This window comes from Copadichromis virginalis, linkage group LG14, assembly GCF_057382275.1.
Source record: "Copadichromis virginalis isolate Kocher_CV1m ecotype Utaka linkage group LG14, C_Virginalis_male_GT1.1, whole genome shotgun sequence".
NCBI lineage: Eukaryota > Metazoa > Chordata > Actinopteri > Cichliformes > Cichlidae > Copadichromis > Copadichromis virginalis.
Genome location: NC_140631.1, coordinates 20,032,328 through 20,054,741, shown reverse-complemented (window position 1 = coordinate 20,054,741; position 22,414 = coordinate 20,032,328). Strand labels below are relative to the sequence as shown.

The window sequence follows — 22,414 nt, the reverse complement described above, 5'->3', positions numbered from 1 at the left end:
AGTTTTCTCACAACTGAATACTGACAGGAAATGTTAACTCAAACCTGTTTGCCCCAGGAAACATCTCAAGGTTAAGAGAAGCCATGCATGAGGTCTGTATTCTCTGAAAGAAGACCTGCGCCCTTAGACCACCTGAGCCATTTCTTTTTCTCTCCGAGGTACCAAAATACATCCCCATCCAGCTTTCCAATGTAACCAGTAGCCTCAATTTGTCTGCTTGGACCTCTGTTTTGCCTAAAGGCACTGAAGTTGATTAAAGAGACGTGTCAGATATGAAGCACCTCTCGCAGACCGTTACCAGTTGGAGGCCAGAGTGCTCACGCGGGTGTTTTTTCACATGGAATCACCTTGACACAGCACCTCTGATATCACTGGGCCTTAACTCAATCTCACCATAGTATGGTGTTAGATGAAGCAGGCAATAAGCTGTGAGGATGAACGGACAAAAAGCAATACGCCCAAGCTCTATTACTGTTAATTGAACTGGAAAGGAAGAGGGATATGTTAGAAAGACAGGCAACAGGGAGAGAAAGAGATAGTACATGGGGGTAATATACAGAGAGAACCTCCAGTAATAGCAATCTTATCTCTAGGTGAACTTAAGGTATGCAAGAGGTTAATTCAGTGTCGCATCGGAGAGACGGGTCCATTACACCGTCTCATCTGAGATATAGAGGCATGATGGTATCGCTACCTATCTGGGAATAAAAGCCAATTTGTGTAGGGATTTAGAGCTAATTGTAGATGCATGAAATCCAAAATGACTTCTCGTGTGTTACCAGCTGAAAACAAATGTGCTTCAGAAGTTTCGGACTTACAAGCTGATGAAAATTAATCACTTTTTTCTCTTTGCTGTTTTATTAGCAAAGATTTATTAGCAGAGATTGTCATGCTTGCTGTCTATAGATTATGCATTAATCCAAATCCCATTTACAGTACAGGCATTAATTTCCCAAAGGTGTCAGACACAAGTAACATTTTGCTCAGCAGCTCTGAAAGAGGAAGAGGAGACGGGACCGTCATTTGCTCTTCTCTGTTCCTGTGAGTGCAGACGTCTGATGGGTCAGGAATTCTGCAACAGCTGGGGCAACAAACACACAGGATATATTCTGCTCAGTCAAAGCTACCTGCGGCATGCGAGACTAAAGGACATCTACAGGTTCTGTATTTGCGTTATCTCAGAGCTCGTATTGCCTTCGTTGGTATTTTGAGCGACATTTCCTTGAGGTCATTCATTCCACTCAACATCTGATGTGTTTAGAGCTGCTCAAGGCTGAGCGAAGAAACAAATAATTTCACATTCAAGTGGCATGTTCTGATAAGCACCTGACAGAATTTCAAAAAACCCCAAACTAAACTGTCCACCATGATTGTTTTGCTGTTTTGTGATTTACAAATCACATTGCATTATTCCTAAGCTGTGGGCTTCTTCTGGACTCCGCTATCCAACAACTGGAGACTGTCTCACTACGATGTCCAAGAGATGAGTCATCAGTGACATCAGCAAATGTATTACATTTAGGAATGAAAACGGGGTACTGTGTATGAAAATTGCTACAACTGCTGTAAACAGTACTTCTGTTACATCCTGTGAATTAAAGCTAACAGTGTGCACTTCAGCCACATCCTGATTGTTTGACAAAAATCCACTGTGGTTGGGTGGAGAGGCAAAAATTACAAAATGCATTGTAGCACTGCACAGTCTGATCAGACTGGGAGTCAAATCCTTTGCTACATGAGTCTTCCAGACAAAAGTTGTCTGTCTTCAATGTTCCGCATCCAAAGAAGCTGGTGAATAGCAGCTTAAGGACAAATGCCCTCGCTCATTCATCAAAACCAGACAACCACTTCGTGCCCGGTGGCCCCAGTGACAGATGAAGACCAAAACATCTTCTGGGGGGCAAGAGCTTTGGCTATTTTTTATATTTTTTTTAAATCCATATGTGCTTCCCCTGGCTGCTCCCTACGCTACGGGATTATAGAAAGCCTCTCTACATTTTGTCTTGAGCAATGAACTGCATGACAAATTGCTCTTTGCACTTTAAGCCGAGTTCAGTAGGGTCCCAAATTGGCATTTAAAAGTGTGCAGCGAGAATGAGACAGATGTGGCTGAAGCGGGCTGTGAAGACGCGTGGAGACGTAAATCACATTTTGTATTTGGAGGCGCGGGGAGGCAGCCATCAGGGAGAAGTGATTATATTTGAAGGCCGGTATCAACTGGAGTCTTCGCTGCATATTGTTAGAAGTCGGCTGAAATGGGAGGAGAGTGCGCTGGTCGGAAAGGAGAAAAGAAATTAACTCACATAGAAATATGGGATTCCACGTTTCTTTCAAAGCTCTGAAAAAGCCTTTGAAGAATGACTGCCTTTCTAAACAACCTAATTCACCTAGGCGCAGATAGATCTGAATTTTTACACTATCACTCAAAAGCATATATATTTATGCCCACAGAAAACAGCAAACTATATTGATTTGAGAGCTGAACCTAAAACGGTCTATTCTTACAGCTTCACAGAGCACATAAAGACACTCTGGCAAAAAGGAGAGTTTACAGCTTTCTTTAATGCTGCATAAATGTGGGACTGTCCAGAAATTAGATAGCAGCAGCAGTCGAGGTGATACACTCTTTGTAACAACAGCACTCCCTAAGTGCTCCACTCTGCAGAGGGCTGTCTAGCACATCGACATGGGTGGTGAGACCATAAAGACTGACTTCTATAATGTAAAGTTTAGACAGCTGCTGTCATTATTCGATGTGACTAACCAGTCTTTGCACAACAAACACAACAATAACAAGTTTGTAAATAGCAAAAATCTCCAACATGGTTAGCTTTAAATTAACATTAGCATCAGTAATTAGCTTTACATTTTAAATATCAATACAACTTGTATTGATGTTGGGGAAAAACCTTAAACATAATTCTACCTGAAGTTCAGAAGACGGTAATAGGCGGAGCTAAAAAAACAAAACAAAAAAAAAGACTTCAGATCTTATAGAAGTCTATAAAAAATGTATTTCTGCCCTGACCCTTTTTTAAACAAGACCAATGGATGATGTCACAGTAGGTATGTCCATCATCTGTCTACACTGTCTTACCAAGCACATTTATAAATAAAGTAGCTTGATTACCTGAGCCTATGAAGACATAGAATCAAGAGCTGACAGAGTTGAAATAGTAAAACCTAATAACAGGTCAATTTAAATTTTACATAATTTATCAACACTGTTAGTTAGCTAATTAGCTAACCAACCTGCACTTATGATACCCATTTGTAGGGAGACTTTGTCACTTGTTAGTCTGTTCTATAGGATCATGTTGCAGCCATGCAGTAGCATAGCTACACAAGCCAGGCTTGTGAAACAGTTACTTTAATACTAGTATTTTGCAGTTCTTTTCCCAGTTACCTGAAGGCTTACAGCGGGTGAATTGCTGAGACTCAGTCACACAATGAGTTAAGAGTCAAAAAAAAAAGAGGCTAAAACGCTTCAGAGCGGCTGGCTTATAGTCTAATTCCCAGTTACTCTGGCACTATGGGTGACCCATTCACATTACTTGGTCATTTTATTCAGTGTCAGTATTAAAGCTTCTGATTGATGCGGGTTTAAATTCAAATATGAGGGCTAAAACTGGCTATTTTCTCTGGTTTCTCAAAGCCTGTGCTGAGCAGCGTCCATTTAAATGTCAAGACAGCGGAGATGTGCATGAGCTATCTCTCCCGCTCACTCCTTCACACACACAAGGACCAAGGCAATCATGGGCTTACACACACATGCACACACTTTGTATTAGCTTAATTATGAACTGACTTTGGCTCTGACTTTCATTTTGCAGCTTAAACCGCCCATGCCCCCAAATGCAAAGGAATCCATAAAACCCTTAAACTTCCCCGGATAATTCTTATCATCAGTGGCTCTGTGAAGTGTCTCGGTGTACTTTAGAGGATTTTTTTTCGGCCTCTGCATTTGTTTTATGAAGGCTGAGTTGCAAACTGTGTTTGGTTTGATGTTTGCATATGTTATTGATTTTTTTTCTGAGTGCTCAGGGTGGTAAATAATCACAGTGGATATATTGCTGCGCACGCAAGTTTAGCTTTGTTTACAGAGACAGAGCTGTTTAATTGCACTTTGTGCTTAGTGCTCAAAGCAGCTTGATATGGAAATTTATTGGATTTTCGAAATTTGTTCAGTATAATTGAATTTATTGCTTGGCTGTCTCTTGTTTAAAAGAGATTCTCAAGAAACTGCATTGCACTATGCAACGTATATATCTGCCTATTAGGTAAAACTTCTTAACTTTTAACTGATGTTAAAGCAGCAGTGATTATGACTCAGCCTGGAATCAGCCTAACGCTTTATAACATACAGCATTCATATTTTAAAGGGCTGTTTTGGAAACAAAACTATTCTACGACCACTTTTCACTTTGATTGAACTTAACTGAAAAATATAGCTAAAGAAATCTTTCTGATCCCACTGTTTCCTTTCTCTCAAAGAAAATTGTCATCTTGGTTTATTCGCCTTAACTTCCTGCAGACCTTCTCATTTTGACTGCTGTCGTCTTTGCAGTACCTCCTCGATGCTTTTGTTTTGTCTCTACATTTCACTCGCACTCGGTCTGAAGACATTTTACAGACACGGGTTTAAAAATCAAAACTAACAATGTCTCCCTTACGGCTGCAGCAAGCAAATTGTGAAGCAGAAGGATGCTTCGGAAAAACAAATACATCGTATTAGGAGATGGGCTTTCCTTACCTGCTCATATGGGTTTCTATTATGTGGAGCAGGCACAAAATTGTCAAAAAAATACACCAGTTTTCCCCTCTGAGGTCAGATAATAGATTAAGCTTGAGACCTCCACGCCCCCAACTTCAATGTCAGTCACTCCCACTGAGCCCAGCTTTTCGGTAGTAAGGAATTCTAAGTCTCTTACACACATTGCTGCAGTTCATCCTACCAATCATTTCATGAAGCCACTTTTTTTTCTTCCTCTTCTTCTTTTTTGCCTTAAGCAAGCGTTACACATGGTTGAGCATCTACAGGGAGCCGCGGTGAACCTGCCATCTCAGTATGACAGGTTGGTTTCCAAATAGAGATAATTCCCACAACCACTGAAGACATAACTGCATATATTTGCATGAATAAAGCAAACCTATAGATCTGTATGTACTATATGTGCACATATTGTGTGTAATATGCAGCAATCCTCTCACACACTGAAGGTAAGGCGCTTAGCAGAAAGGTAATTGGATTCTGTGAGATTATCAGAACGGGCATCTCTCCCACCATTAATCCGCACAGTGAAATATGCAGATGAGAGTTTTTTATCTTTGCTAACATCTACAGTTTGTAAACAGATTCTTTACCTCTGAATTACATCAAACAAGCTCTTAAGAAAAGTCAGTCAGCAATTACACCACAATTCCTCCAGTGTCTGCAGCGTGATCTGCCGTGTCAGCATATCCAACTCTTTGTTAGGACACTTGCAATTAGAAGAAGAACTTCTTAATGGTGAGAAATCCCATATTGCAAGCGAGATGGTCTCAGTGTCTTCGCGTCAACCAAGCTGACAGCGTGACAGCAATTAAGTGAAAAGAACAGAGAAACTAATACAGAGCCATTCTCCCATGTAGGGTCCTCAGGAACCTGGCAGAGGGAAGGTGTTTTCAGGACCAAATGATGGGCTGTTTGATAGGTTTGATCTGTCTGAGCTTGTCTCTAATAGCACACAGTCCAGCGCATGATGAGAGTGAATCAAATTAATTCACAGGAATCTGCAATTACAATAGGTTGTGGGTTTTTTTATTACTTGTTCAAAGATTATAGAGAGTTGGTTTGTTTTGAAATAACACAATGCGACTGACTGATGTTTGCCACAGATGTCTTTGAAAGACTTTCCATAAACAGAGCCTGAGGGGAGCATAAAATGTGCTGGACTCTGCATTTTAAAAAGTTTTGGGGGTGAAACAGGCACAGGAGCCTCTCGCAGTCCTGTCGAATCAGCTCTCGGATAAATGAACTACCGTGACTCCCAATCTATCACTATAGATTCAGCCACATCCTTTCTGCAGAGCATGATGTTTGCTCTGCTCCCCGGTCAATGGATTGAAAATGCATCCTTCGCCAAGTGGCCACATCGCCGTATCAAATCGAGATGAAATGTCACTGTAGCTCAGAGCAGTGTCAACTCACGACACCCTCTGCAGTCACCAGCGAAGTATTTAGTATTTAGTATTTATTATTTATTTATTTATTGTCATTGTCAAGAACAATGAAATTGCGTTTGGGGCTTCCATACAACCCAAAAAAAAGAAGAAAATAATAAATACCCCTTAAAACCCAAGTGTACATATTTAACCCAGTGTGACTCCAATGCAATAAGACAATCCTTAGCAATAATGTTCGTAGAAATTCAGACAAAGACCTGAGAAACATGACAAAATACAACAATGCAACCCATTCAAAGTCTTCGCGTTGTTGTGACTGAACGGGAAGCATTGTGTTATAGGAATGCAGAGGTCAAAATTCCCTGATCAAATGTGAAGTGCTGCCTGAGAGAGAGGAGTGTAGCAGACAGCGCTCTGTCAGTCCTGCTGACGGCAGACGGGGTGGATGCCTCGTCATTCCTGTGTTCTGATCTGACCTGTCAGTAGAGATTCGTGCAGTGAAAATCTTCTCTAGCCAGAAGTGCCTCCTCCCCCTTCTGACTCAAAGCTTGACCCGAATTAATAAGATGGATGGTTATAAATTGTTCTAAAATGCTTGAACCTGCCCATTAATGAGTTTGTGATGCTGCTCAGCTCCCACTGTTTGTCAGATGATGCAGTGAAGGAACTTTTAACCACGTTTTTATTATGGGGGGCAGTCTCTCTGGTTAATATTATGTAGCAGTACCGATCCAGCCAGAGTGTTCGTGTTCTCCTTAATGCATGCCCTCTTACTTAAGCTTCCAGTTCAATGTGTACCGAAGCTCTTCAATTTCCCCAAGCCCTTGCAATTATGCAGACAAAAGAGTATGAGCCATGTGATTGTGTTCTACTGCAGAAGGTATATTACCTTTTTAAGGTGTCAACGAGAGTTCCTGAGGGAGAATATAATTGCAGCTTGGGCAGGATTCAATAGTTAGAGCATGTAAGAGGGATTTTCCTGGTGTTTGCCTGACTGCACCAGTGGCCACATTTGACTTCAGACTGTGAGTGCAGTTGTGGAGTGAAATATGTAGGTAACCTGATACATCATCAGAGGTCAGCGCTGCTGCAGAAGAATTCACAGGCCGAAGCAGAATCACTCTGCCCTGCCTTTTCATCTGGGACCATTATTGGGAAGAAATTTTGACATGCAAATTAAAATGTGAGTGTGCTTTTGTTACACTCTGATTCTGAAATCCAGCAACGATGGAAACAAACAAAACTGCATGAAGGCATTCAGTAGCATCTTCACTGTCATTCTCACCAGTTAGAATAACAGATGTCACCTCCAGCAGATTACGTCAGCTCTTGCTATTTTACCTCTACTGTGTGGTAAGCCAACAATTAAATGATGAAAACTCTTGTCTGAGGGAATAAGCACTTTTCTGAGCCAGTTTTTTCTGTAGCTCCTTCTCGTGTCAGGGAAAAACAGATTGCATTGTGTAATTTTATGATGATTCATTCTTTGGATCAAGTTGGTTAGCATGCAAATGTTTTCTCAAAAGTCAGATCACAGATATACAGATTAAAGCTGAACCAATCAGTCATTCATTTATGGGCTTCCATTTTCTACAGGGGATTTTGGCTTGTTTTTGTCATCTCTTATTTTTCTCGAGCCAAATAAAAGCGCTACAAGTCACCAACACCACATGCACAGGTGAGAAGTCCAGTTCAGTGGCTCATATTAGCTGAGGTTAAGCCTAGCAAACTGCTAGTAGCTACAGCTTCCTGTGCTGCCAGCCAGCTGTCACTGTTTTAGGCCCATTCCACCCGCCGTCATCGCCCTCGCAAATTGCGTTGAACACAGAAAGTGACGTCACATCCACCGCCGCAAGCCACGCGTTCACTATGCGGTTTCTGTCGTGCACCTCTCAATCAGTCAAGTGACACAGCTGAAAGCAACAGTGTATGAGCTTGCTGCGTTTCACTGCCATGATATTATACAGAGGGAGATGATGCAACAGTTTGAAAAGATGAAACTTTCTTGAAAAAACAACTGCAATTTCTTTACTTCCCATTTTGATTTCTTCTGCTTCTCTTATGGATGTTTTGCCTGAGTACTGACACCTGTTATTCAAGACAATACTGCAGTGAGTACTGGTATAAATGGTGGCAACATCACTGTTCAGCAAAATAATTGTCCCATAAGTGCACATGTCCATCATGTATAACTCTAAGCCCTGATTATTAAGCTAAAGATCATCCCTGTATATTTGTCATATAGTAAACCTGTTCATTTCTGCTCAACAGTCTAGCATATTAACATGTAACTTTATTGGAATTGACCCACTTTCAGAGCCAAACTAAAGCAGCTTTAAAATTGCAGGTTTATTTGCACTTTTTTAGCCCCCACAAGTTGCTGCCCACATATTAACTCAACATAAAATATGTATGACATGTACATAACATACCTGTTATGTATCAAAAGATTTACTAAGGATATTTGGTTTCATTTTCAGTTTGTAAGATAAGTGTGCATAGGGTATTTGATTGGTTTTTATGACAAGCATCACTGTGATGCAACATCTTAACATTTGGCTCAAACCACTGAGATACCACCAAAGCTGTTAGCATGTTCCAGAGCTTTTGTGGATATGGGGCAAGTTATCTGAATATTAAATATACAAGCACAGTAACTTACTCTGAAGTGCGAGCATACATGCTACAATCAAGACTGTCTCCTTTTGCAGCGTATCATTAACTTAAAAACTGTAACAATGCTCTCTGAAGCGCTGAAGAGAGCAGAGGTGTTTTTTCCTTCACAGTAGTCACATGGAGTATGATACTGTGAAGGAACAAACTAAAGGAAAGAGAGTGATGAATATTTCAGACGTCAGGCTTTTTGGCTTTCTGAAGTGACTGCTACAGCTATGATAAGAGAGCTCATAAACATTCAGCACGGGAGAGTGACTAAACTTAAAGCCATGGAGCATGTCATCGCCTTCAAAGTTTTCCAATGACCATTTACAATCTCACCTTTTTGTCAGTGCAATGCACGCAAGCAAATGATAGGCAAGGCTGCGGGGACACGCAATACAGTTACACAAGAGGGAAACTGAATCACTCCTTGACTGTTTCTTGAACCCTCACAGAAGTTGGAAATGACCCAGAAGGTTGAGTGACAAATGTGCAGATGAAAGCCATCTAGAGAAAGATAGAGCCGGCTTCACTTTTGGGAGTGAATGTGCTATTTACTGTAACGATACTGCACATGTGAGCACATGGCATATAATTCCCTCCAAGGGTAAAAGTCTAAAGGGATGAAGTACACAGCAGATTTGAGACTGGGGTCAAACAAAACATATTTATTTATTTACTGTCACTGAAATAGCTCTCATCAGTATTTGAAACATTATATTAAGGTCAGTGCTGCTTTTGAACAGAGGCTTTTATCTATTTATACCACAGAGGCCAAGTGAGATTGTGGCTGTTACACCTGGCAGCACCTTAAGCCTGCTGGTTATTCCTGCACAGCTTCACGGCTCTGCCTCTGGCTGGACACTCTTCACAGGGATCAGTGTATTCCAGAAATGGTGTATGTGATAGTGTTGTGTGTGTTTGTGTGTGTGTGTGCGTGCGTGTGTGTGTGTGTGTGTGTGTGGCAGAGGGGAAGCAAGGTGTAATATTACCAGGGGATTGCCTATAAATCCTTAACCTTCTACTGCCCTCTGACTCTGAAGTCCTCTGTGGGTGGTGGTGGGTTTGGGGTCAGTGGGAACATAGTGTCAAGAGAACATTTAGGCAAGAAATTAAAAAAAAACTTTGGTGATTTTGTTTTCTTCCTGTTTAATAAATGTATGAGCTGATTCCAGAATATGAAGAGTCTGATTTAAGAAACGATTTTACATTTTCTAAAGGCAGGTTAAGTGTTTTGGGACCTCACTACCGAATTTATCTCATATCCTGGCAAAGGCCCTGACAAAGTTGTCATTGACTTCAGCACTGAAAGTTCAGTGTTGCCTGCTTTTGTTGCAGCCATATATCTGGGCAGATTTAACACCTCTGGCTCTAAGCCAGGAAATGGAGGAGTTATGAATGGATGCAGTTATAACATTAGTGGTCAGACGGCTGCAGTGAGGCCTGATACTTTCCAAGAAACAGCTGCTACAGGAATTATATGTCATTTCTTGGGTGTATACTTTATTACTATTTACAAAACTAGATAGACTGTATATAAAAGATGGACAAAAATTGATATGAAGCCTAAATGTCAGCAGTTTTCCCACCACAAACTGGCCAGATGTGGACAAAAGGACAGAGTTTTCACTAAAGTTGGAAAGCTTTGTTATACGGTACAGTTGCTCTATCTGTGTTCTGAGCTGACACTGGAACCTGATCCCTAGACATATAAAATACTTGAATTTTGAACATCAAAACCAGAGCACAGATGTCTTGGATGTGCCAGTGCAGTTAGCCAAACAGGAAGCAATGCTAATATGTCAGATAATTCATAAAAAAGGCTCAAACATGGCAAACATGATTGAGAGGTGCAAATCAGCTACTTGATTTAGCAAATACAAGTCACAGGAATTACCTGTGTCCGCACCAAGCTGCCAGTCTCAAAGCAGCCATAACAAGACCCTACATTTGAAGCCCCTGTTCACATATGGAGTGATCAGTTGCTTTCTTCACTCCTATTAATAGGCACTTAAAGTGCTCACCTTGAGAACACTTGTGGATTGAAATTCCATTGACAGCTCTGCTCGTCTCCTCGTGTTTATGCCCTTCAAGCCTTAACAAAGACAAGCTATGAAAAAGAAACAAACAAAACAAAACAAAACAAAAACACCAGATATAGCAATTTTAATTGGGTAGAGACCAAAGCACCATCTGTAACGACCTCTAATCATGTTGTGGTTGTGAAATTAGCCTCAAGTGGTTAGTCAAGGAATTGCATGGCTGTGTTTCATTATACTCTGTATTTTTACTTTTTTAAAATACTTTTTATGTTTTAGCTGCGGAGCATCTGTTGCATAGTCTATTGGAATCAAGCCTTTCAAATGCATGTATTTTGAAGGATAAATTTGAATATAGTAATAATAATTTTGATAAAAGAGGAATATATTAAATAGTTTTTATAAAGGAGGAAGATTGAGAGAATTCCTTCTTGTGGATGTGCATATTAGCTTTTGAACAAGAGATTCCTTTAAAGCTCAGTCACTGTTCTTTTGGTGTTCCAGTAGGTGTACTGGCCAGCAGGTTCCACACAGAGTCACCAGTCTTCTCTTAACACAGCACGAAGCACAAAGTCTGACCGCGATAAGGGTAAGACAACAGCGCGAGGCAAATAAATAGTTCTTTTGATTTAACCTGTGCCAAGCTTTTCTAACGCGCCATCAGTCCCAGCTGCCTTGTGTTGCCATGGCAACTGATGGTCAGGCTGAGCTCAGCACAGTACAGTTTTGGTCTTGAGAAAACCATAAACAGGAGAACAAACAAAGACTGCTCTCCAAAGCTGTGATGAGAAGAAAAAATAAAAACACACACACACACAGGGTTATGTTGATACCAGCCTGTGTACTGTCACAAGCATGCAAATTATCTCACTTGAGTGAAGCCTCTGCTACATCCATCATTCACAACTCGTGCTATTTCATTGTGTCAGTGCACACAGCGTGCAATTAAACTGTATACCTCGCAGAATGCACGGAGGGTGTCGGGAGATTATTGCTGTAAAATCGGCAAATAAATCACCTCCAAGATAATTACATCACATCTTTGCTATTGGGCCTGTGGCATTTCCCTTTTCTTTTTTTCTTTAATGTGTGTATAATGAAAGGCTTACATTAAATTCAGCGTGCATCTACCCGGTTGATAATCGGCTAAATGGGTAATTATGATTTAACTGGATGATTGCGAGTTCTGAGGGCTCGGGGGCGACCTGCACACTTGACGATTGTTCTTGTAAAAGGACATCCTGTGCTCTGCGGCTCGGCCTTCATTGAGCTGTCAGGAGCTGTGGGGGACGCAGCTCTGTCAACATGCCTTCCCACCTCTGCCATCCATAGGATCGATCACGCCGCCGCCACCTCCTAGAGAAACCCAACCACCGCAGCTCCTCCAATTACTGCTGATGGGCCACATCTTTCTATCAGACTGGGTGTCAGAGCCATACGGCGCCTTTCAGAGACAGGGACAGAAAGAGGAGGGAAAGGATAGAATAGCGAGCTTGAAGTGGAAAGAAGAGGAAGGGAGAGGAAGAAGGGACGTGGTGACAGGCGTGCACAGCTGGTGAAACCGTCCATGTTAGACTTTGCCAAGACGGATGTTAAACTTAGACCCGCGTGTGCATTATTAATATTGACTACGTACACGAGAATAAAGAAGCATTTACTCACTAACTGACACGTCTGAATTAATCATAGAGGCACGATCAATTCTCTTTCATGATAAACCTGGCAGCTTCCTCTTAAATGACAGACGTCGTCAAGAATTTTTTTTTTAAGAGCCAACAGCTCAGTCATTATCTCAGGTATGACCTGACATGCCATCAAAAATTCATTAGAGGACCTAATGTTGTTTTTATTTAGCTTTTTTGTTTTTTCATCATTATTGATGTCTTTAGAATCCAGTATTTCTATCAAAAAATGTGTACTAGTGATGAACAAGGGTGATTGTTGGATTAGTTGGTAGAGTTTCTGCAGTGGAGTCCAGCAAAGGCCCCACCCTCTGTTGACGCAGAGATATAAAACAGTTTCCATAGTGAATCTTGCTGAAAATAAGCATCCACTTCTGTTTTCCCATAGCGTACTGATTGCCTTTTTAGCCTTGGGCAAGTAAATCTATGTGGATACAATATATTGTTGGGGGTCTATATACTTTAAGTGTGCATGTATGTGTGTGTGCTACATGATATGGTACTCACATGGCTCCCGGTGGGTCTTTCAGGTTTAGACTGAACTGGGAAGAATAGAACCTGCAGGGCTGTTAAAGCTTCTCTTTCGGACTCCGGGCTTAGAAAATGGTGCAGCAGTGAGTGTACATACAGAAACACGAATCTCAAACACAATCAAGGGAGGAATATCTGCAGGTGCACTTTTGTTTTTACGTTAATTGCTTCTTTGTCTGCAAGTCAGGCTTTGTTCGTGTAAGACAACTTCTGGGTTATGAATTATCGCTCCTTAACCTCTGGGGGGTCCTAGAAAAATGCATACACTATTGGGCTTAGAGCCACAAATCGACCACGCCATGAAAAGTGCCATAAAATATCAATATATTAATATTTTTTTCCACTTTAAATTAGCCAATCTTTTAGACCTACTTCTCCTTGAAATATTCATATCAAGTTTTAATTACATTTCGCGGATTTTAACCCTTTATATCCCGGTTTCGTCACATGGCCGCACTGTTTTTTTAGCCCCAAAAAACAAAGAAATCAAATATTTCCCAAAAGATACAATTCCAAGGCCCGGACTCCCGAGTACCACCAACATTCGGAAGATGGCCCATTATTTGGTTGTAATGACCGTGGAATGGGAAATAGCGTTTATAATGGGTTTCAATGGGGCACAAATCGACCACTAGGACCAATAGTGTAAGTTTATCTGTAGCTCAGCCACTGAAGCTAATTTAAGGGAGTCAGACTGGAATTTTGAAATATATGTAACCAGACTTTTTTTTGGAAAAGTTGGCTATATTCCGTTCAACACAGTGCAAATGGCGTGTATACGAACAATGAAAAATGGCACAAATCGACCCAAGACCACCCAGAGGTTAATGATCGTGCGTGCAAAAAATAGCATGTGTGAAAGCAAGTGCACCCCCACCTGTGTTCTGATGGGCTACATTAGTATGTTTGAAGTCAATCAATACCAACGCTAGCCTGTCTCTGATTCCTCTCCTTGCTCCCAGAATCCAATCTTACATTTTCAGGTTTTTGGCTCTTCATCCGTCACTGTCAGATGCACAGATTGACGTGGTCACAGTGGTCATTTCGTATTAGAGCCACCGCGGCCCTCTGCGCAGTGGTGAGATTGTCTGAAAAGTGTGTCTCCCTCAATGTGTGTGTGTGTGTGTGAGACAGAGAGAGAGGGTGTGTTTTTAAGTGTTTGCTGTCTGGTCATGGAGCAGAACATGATAGAACAGTGGTTGAATGGTGTTAGAGCCAGCTGCTGGAGTATGGAGTTGGTGCTTGAATGAGTTTTCAAGTACTTTGGACATTTTAATACCACATCAAATGCATCACTCTGTTGTTTTAAGACTTAGTTGTAGTTAGATGCTTTACTTAAGAATGGCAGTAGCCCTTTATCACTGTTTCCCTTTTTATTTTTTAACTGTTCGAAGAGTCGATGCAGGACTGCTTCTAGCTGTGATGAGCACAAAGACATTATGCTGCCATGTAGATGCTGAGTTGTGTTTCAAGAAGCCATTGTCTTGGTCAGTGGAGGCGTGGTAAACAGTGCTGCCAGCCAATCACAGATGTAGCTCAACAATTCCGCATGTGGAAATGTAGAGATGTTGGTGGGTAAATAATAAAATGCAACAATCTCCGGCAAACATCTAAAGCACTCTAACGTCAGCATCAATGCCATTATTTGTGATGTACCACAGCTCCTATCAGCGGTGTACTGTTGTAACCATAGCTACCTATTTTGGTTTAGTGCTGGGTTTTATCTTGAACCCCTGATGACCTACAGCACAGCTTGAGATTCTTCCTTTGGTCACCCAACTGCATAACCTGAACATTATTGCTGTTTGTGCCTACTGGGTAACAAGGTCCCTTTGAATACTTAAAAATATTTTTCCTTTAGTTTTCCAGTTTCACTGGCCCTGACAGCTGTCTGTTCACATCACATTATTATTTTTTTGGTGTGTGTGTTTTTTAATTTCCCATGCTATTTTAATCATATATCTCTAAAACATTTTTTTAGAAGTCCGATATTGCTGTGGCTCTGGGAATAACCGTGACACTTCACAACCAACTCAATGAAAATAAAGTAGCATTGGTAGCACAATAATATATTGTTCCCTGTTGTGCAAGAGGTGCAGGTTTGCAGTCTTTCATCTCTGTCATGTCAAAGCACAATACAACATTGTGTGATGGAGACAGAGGGCGCGTGTTTGTGAGTGATGTTGTAGGTACCAGGAGAATACATATGAATTTACCATAGGGTTCTTTTTGCTTTGCCGATAGATGGATAGTTAGAATGTGGAAAAAATAAAAATAGTATATTCTACAATAAATAAACAACAAAGTCAGAGTAAAAGGTCCTCATACTGTGAGATAAAAAAATATACACGTACAACAGTGATATAAAAAAAACAGAATGAATTTGCATTAATAAATAATATAAACACTATAAATCTAAGAAAACGTGACAAGGAGGTATTATACAGAAATACTGAAGTAGTGTAATGTGCAGGTCGTCCTCAATGTGGGGGATATTCATCTCTGACGTCTTTCAGCCTGTCTTTGTACTAGCTGATTCTTCCACCTCAATTACAGTAGCTTCATATTCATTTCCAATGGCTTCATTTTTAGTTGTTCCCATTTTATGCTGCCGAGCGTGCTTCACATTCTTGTGCTCGGGATGAGTCCAACAGAAGGGGCATTTCCCGTGTTTTTGAGATAATTGCTTGCTCCCCTTATAAACAGCCCCTGTTGAATTTAAATTAAGCCAGTAACAAGCCTGCAGCATAGCATGCCCTCTGGATTGCACCCTGTCAATAGGCTGTTAACGTGTCCGACCCTTGTCTTATTTTGCCTCGTGTGGCATCAGCTGTTCCCCTTGTACATCCGCAGCGGCTGCCCACAGGCGAGTACAACCAACACAGTGGCAGATGAGGACGCCAGAGGAAGTCTCATCAATAATGGAGAGCGGTAGAGGAGGAGGAGGGGAGGAGGCATGTAGAGGAATTGTGGTAGAGTGAGTGAGAAGTGCAGCTGGTGTGTTTCTTTCATTTCTTCCAAATGGACATTTTGAAATGATGCTCCCCAGAGGCCACGCATAAGAGGAAGGCAGCTATTAATAGCTGATGGGTTGAACAAGTTGTTAAAGTGCTTTTTTGTGATTCATTTTTTTCCCCAGGGAGCAAAACAAATAAAATAATAATTTTTCTTGGAGGCCATGCAGGTGCCTGACTTACAGCTTGACCAAAACACAGACTAGCAGATTGCACTCCATGAGACACACCCCATGAGTCAAAAAACTATTTCTTGTCTGTCAAGCAGCATGCAGCTTAAGCTGGGAACAGACACACACACACAATGATTATCTTTCCTGACAGCTGTCCAGATGCAAACAGAAAATCTGTCACACGGCCACCGAGAATGACCGCGTGGCTCTCGTAGTGTGGCAGCTCCTCCGCCCAGCAACCATCCTGCTCGTTCCTTCCCTCAATGCCCCTCATTGTATTAGCAAGAGGAGGACCATTCTTACTCACATCTCTCGTGCTCTTGTTTCCCCAGGGGCCAGCCCAGAGGAAGTGAAACTGTTGCAGGAGTTCGGATGTCACCCCCGTGTCACGGCTTCCACTCAGCTTGACCAGCTACACCCACACACAAACATATCTCTGCTCCCCGAAGGACGCCAATTAACGGCAGGCCTGAGACAAAGAGCAAGGAAGAAGGGAATACGCTCTAGGAGGCGCCTGTACCTGCAGTGGAAGGGGACAGCACTGCTTGTGAGTATCGCATTGTTCTCGTGGTGCTCGGGTGAACACATTTTCGCACAACTGATCATGTGATGCTACCTATTTCATATCTTTTTCATAGCAAAACAAAAAGAAATTGAGTTCATAAACATAATGAACAATATGAGATATGTAAGATATTGACTTTCTTGTTAGGTGCAATGCAAATGTAGCTAGAAGTGTTTTTCCAATATCACAATAGATTTTATCTGTGTGTATCTCTTGGAAACAGCTGGGCTGAACCTGGCAATCTTGCTTTGTTCTCTTTTTTCCTGTTACTTACACAGCAGCTTTATTTATCTATTTTTCTACAGGAGAGCTAAATTTAACACTCAAAGGATGTGGTTAAATCTTTCTTACTCTCAGCCTCACTCTATCACGGCTGTCTTTCTTCTTTATGTCTTGTTTCCTGTCCAATAGAAGTTACATTTCCCAGAAAATCCAGCAGAGGAATTAGGTAGACGACAGGGGCAAAATGATCTGGCAGATCCACTTACCTCCTCTGTCTATGATCCCCCTGGCCTCTGATATTATTAGAGGTTGATATATATGTAGAGAACAGCAGCGGGAGAAGGCTGGGTAGGGGAGTAAGATGGGGAAGGCAAGGTGCAAGAGCTCAAAGACCCAGGGCTGCTGATGACAAAGCCGAGGCAATAATCTGAAGGTGTAAAAGCTGGAAATGATTAGACAGTGAGGGGAGAACAACAACTGGAAAAGATTTCAATGTTAAATCACTCGCAGACTCAGATTTCTCCTCCTTACAGCTCTCAAAGAAAATATAGATATAAATATAGATATGATGGCTCTAAGCTTTTTACTGTTATAAAACATGAGCAAAATAAAACATGTTAGCACTAGGATATCACGGATGTGCATGTAATGCAAACGCAGATCAACCAAGTCCATTTCACACTTTGCCTCTCTAAAGCGTGAAATGGACACAAAGTTGTAGTACCAGCAGGGGGAGACAATATGTTTGAAGCCAAGAAGTCGGTAGTGAACAAGGAAGGCATGAAGTACATTCCAGTCCCTCTATGGCACAGGTGTCGAACTCCAGGCCTCGAGGGCCGGTGTCCTGCAGGTTTTAGATGTGTCCTTGATCCAACCAGCTGATTCAAATGGCTAAATGACCTCCTCAACATGTCTTGAAGTTCTCCAGAGGCCTGCTAATGAACTAATCATTTGATTCAGGTGTGTTGGCCCAGGGTGAGATCTAAAACCTGCAGGACACCGGGCCTTGAGGCCTGGAGTTCAACACCCCTGCTCTATGGCTATGGCTAGGTGGCTAATATTTACATGTAAATGTGTTCAAAATGTCTCTTTAAACACTTTTTGTGATTATTTTCATGTTAGCTTGAAATAAAATATCGCAAGTTACTACATCGCCGTACTACTGCATATATGCAACCCACTGCTACCGCTTTGCAGTATACAGTATAGGTCTTAGATAACTTATGGACCATTAACTAAGATCAAAACACCAACTAATTAAACTTGCCTGATATTTAGATAAAGGGTTTAATTTATAAAGAGAAATCCAGTAGAAACAAAAATTCGTTGAAAAAAGTGGTTTAATAGAAATTCATGCTTTTGTGAAAAGGTAGACTATAAATACAGCTCTTAGATGTCCTTTTACTACAAGCAGCTATTTTCTTAGTGTGCTACTAGGTTTTTGTTTGGACAGTCAAGGTTAACAGGCCTACCATTACTTTTGATTTGGCAAAGACACAAGTTTGACATATCGTTAGCTTCATAGCATAATTGCCTAAGTCATTTGACTAAGTCAATGACTTAGGCACTTATGCTATGAAGCTAACGAATTATGTTTTGTTAATTTTTTGCAAGAAGCACATCGAGAGCACAAACCATCAAGGCTGTTCACGCTCTAGGTGTTATTTACTTTCACTGATGTACTGTAGTATTTGTTTTTTCTGTACGGTCATTTGGCTTCCTTTATCCTTTTTTTAATGTACTTTAAGGTGTACCTTGGATGATGTAAGCCAAATTTTAATGGATTGTTAACATGACCCTACTCTACACCCCTACAAAGTTTTATCAGTATTCATTCAAAGCTATGGTGATTACAGTCACACAAAACATAACCTCCTTCGGGAAGGTGACAACAACAGATTAGTGCTGGATGGTCTGCCACAAACTTCTGCAAAGACATTCTTAGTTTAGATCACTGCTGACTTTTGTGAACTCTTCACTTTTCATAATCGGAAATTCCTCAACAATTATTGACTGGATTCTCATGACGTTCCCCTCAGAAACCTTTATAAATAAATTTGTGAAACTTATTTGAGTCATAAGCTGCACGATACCTTGACTTGACCCTGCAGCTCACCATGATTAGGCATCTCCTGTTTGCATTTGTGGATGCTCCAAGGCCTGTCTGGGAACTTTTTTCTGAATTAGAAAGAGAGGACAAGATTTTGCTGCTCCTTTTTTGTGACTAAAGGGGAAAAAGTTGTGCTCACCTTATCTGGAAGAGATTAGGCTAGTGAAAAAAATCATAAACGTGGCCTAATACGCTCCGTAAATGTGTGTAGTCCCCTCTGTTTTCATCTGCACCAATTTGCAGTGAATCGCCCTGCATATCACAACTGGGTCTACTAAGTGGTAATACCACATGAGTGAAAACCTCTCAGGATTTCTCCAACACGATTTAACACATAAAAAGACTGCATTATATTATAAAATCATTGCATTTATTCAGCAACAGGGTTGTGTAACCACACTGATTTCAGCATTTAGCCACAGAATCCACACAGGATCTCCTCTGCACACTGTCCACAACCATTAATTAGCGGATATCTGTGCGAGTACATGGAGATCATGGATGCAGATAAATGCCAAATGTGCCTGCTCTTGAGTATAAAGCCAAATGATATTCTTCTGTCTTAAATGTAAATGTTTTGGCTGAAAAGAAAATGACTGACTTCAGGGTAACAGACCAAAAAGCCAAACAACAAACAAGGAGCTGTGTCAAATGCACATACAGGTCCATGCATCAGCTGTAATGATGTAACTGCAGAGGTCTGTAAGTGCACTTACATATCCGCACGGTCTGTGCCGAGACTGACCATCAAAAAGCATTTAACAGACTCTAAGAGCAAGGCCTTACAATATTCAACACAACAACCTTGCACTATGCACTACATGTTTAAACGACAGGAGTTAACTTTCTTGGACTTTTTAAAGAATATTGCCACTGTCGGTGTCCTTAAAGGCAAACTGCCTCCTCTAACATGTAAAAAAAAAAAGTGGCACAACACTATAACACTTCATGATCATAGCTTTATTTACAGTCTCTCCACCAAGCTTAGAGCAAATAGCTTATGTTGGGTAATAATTTAGATAGCACTCCAAACCCCTTTAATTAGCGCCGACTAATCAACATAGCAGCTTCTCATCATAGATTTATGGACAGCCATGATTGCTGCCAGGGTGAAATTAACTCTTTCCATCTGCAGGGAACTGCTGAAAGATGCTTGGCTCAAACACACTCCTCCTTCTCACACACTGACATGAGCTTAAGCAGGCAAACACACACACATAAACACACACATGCATATATGCAGATGAGACTTGTCTCTTCCTTCTGGCTGTCTCTGTAGAGCTGCCACACATGCTGCGTTGCGTCTCGGAGCACCAGGAGGCCGGGGTTGACTTGAATTAAACTGAGAGGATGTCCTTTCCAGATCTGCAGACGGCCACACAGAAACACCCCAGTGCAACCCCCCACCCCCAGCTCCTCATCCACCCACAAGAAAAAGACAGTCAGAAAAAGACAGAAGAAGAAAGAGCATAAGGGAGATAAATGAAAGAAAGGAGGGGAAAGAAGTGAGGCTAGAGACGGGGTGGAGAAGAGGAGAGAGTTAATAAATAAGAGGCAGGGAGAAATTGCCTGTGAGAGATAGGGTTGGGAGATGAGGTGGAGTTGGAGGAGGACAGGAGAGTAAGAAGAAGGGAAGGAAGATGAAATTATGTGCATGTGTGTGTTCATGATAGAGTTTGGCAGAGAAAGAAGAGAGTTGAGACAGTAAGCCTGGAGAAGCTCATGCCACCGGGGGCATATTGAATATACAGAAGATCCTTCTCCTTTGCCTGGTTAGTAATAAAAAAAATACACACACCAGTGGTTTATAACAATAGCTACAACATAAAGCACGCTTTTCAGGCAATATGTCATCAAAGCAACAGCCAATCATTATATTTTCAGACATGGCAGTCTACTAGTATTTAAAGAAAGAAACATTACTCAGGCAACTAAGAAGTTCCCATCTTTTTTCAAACGTGGGATTTTGATACTGTCCCTGTCACAACACTGCTGTGGTTTTCAGCTCAAGACAAGACATTTTATGACCGCACCATTAACTATTGTAACAGATTCACTGGGCAGATGATCCGAATGCTGGACATGGGCGGCAGAGATAAAATCCAAAATCGAAATCTGTAATCGACTATCTTGAGGTCACACAGGCACTCAGGCAGAGTCTGACTCTGAACAATGATCCATAAACAAATGCAAATCAGAAACAAAAGAAAACATGGAAAATATAGCTCTGAAAGCGACAGGAAAGCTTGGCTGTGAAGAATGACAAGACAATCTGGAGAGAGTGATTCATAACTACTGGCAGGTGGTGTTTAAAAAAAGCAGGGAAAAAAACCAAGATTAGAAGTAAAACTACTGAAACTCAAGTGAGTGATTTCAAATTAAATCAGGAAATAACTAAACAGAAACCCCAAATAATGACAACAGTAAATAACTGCGATGCACATTTTGCTTTTATACGATGAATAAATGACTCAATCAGCGACTCAGTCAACTCTGAAAGTAAACATTAATTCATAAAGATGAACTCCAATAGTCTGTGAAACACAAGCAGGGGTGAAATAGCATTACACAAAACTGAATTAAGTCTGTAAAAAGATTATTTGACATTTTTCTTTTTTGTCTGTGTTTCATTTCTAATCAAGGTTGATGTTAGAAGCAGGGAAAATGGGCAAGCGTAAGGATTTGAGTGAGTTTGATGACAAGAGCCAAGTCGTGGTGGCTGGGTCAGATCATTAGGATGCACTGTGGGAAGAAGGCAAGCCGATAGAGGCAGTGTGATGCTTTGGACAACGTTCTGTTGGGAAAGCTTGGGTCCTGCCATCCAGTATTCTGTGATGCCTGAGGCCTCTTTCAGCAGGATAATGCACTCTGCCATAAAGCAAAAATTATTCAGGAATGGTTTGACAAACACAACAATGAGTTTGAGGTGTTGATTTGGCCCCCAAATAACCCCAGATCTCAATCCAATCGAGCATTTCTGAGATGTGGTGGACAAACAATTCCAATCCATTGAGGCCCGACATCGAAACTTGCTAACATCTTGGTGCCAGATACCACAGCACACCTTCAGAAGTCTAGTGGAGTCTAAGTCTCTATGGGTCAGGGCTGTTCTTGCAGCAAAAGGCGGAGCAACACAATGTTAGGCAGGTGGTCATAATGTTGTGCCTGATTGGTGTATGATGTAAGGCTGATGATCCTTTATGTTGCTGCTCCACTGGACTCCTGTGCTATACAATTACAGCTTAAGCACATAGC

At 41.3% G+C, this 22,414-nt stretch overlaps 1 protein-coding gene across 3 annotated transcripts in view; it reads left to right on the top strand.

Moving 5' to 3' along the window:
- Positions 1–22,414, top strand: part of b3gat1a (beta-1,3-glucuronyltransferase 1 (glucuronosyltransferase P) a) — an 89,262-nt gene that overhangs the window by 16,516 nt on the left and 50,332 nt on the right. For all 3 annotated transcript variants that reach the window (XM_085429801.1, XM_085429800.1, XM_085429802.1), the window contains exon 2: positions 16,595–16,809. The gene's annotated coding sequence lies outside the window, so the exon portion shown is untranslated. The remainder of the gene's footprint in view (positions 1–16,594; positions 16,810–22,414) is intronic.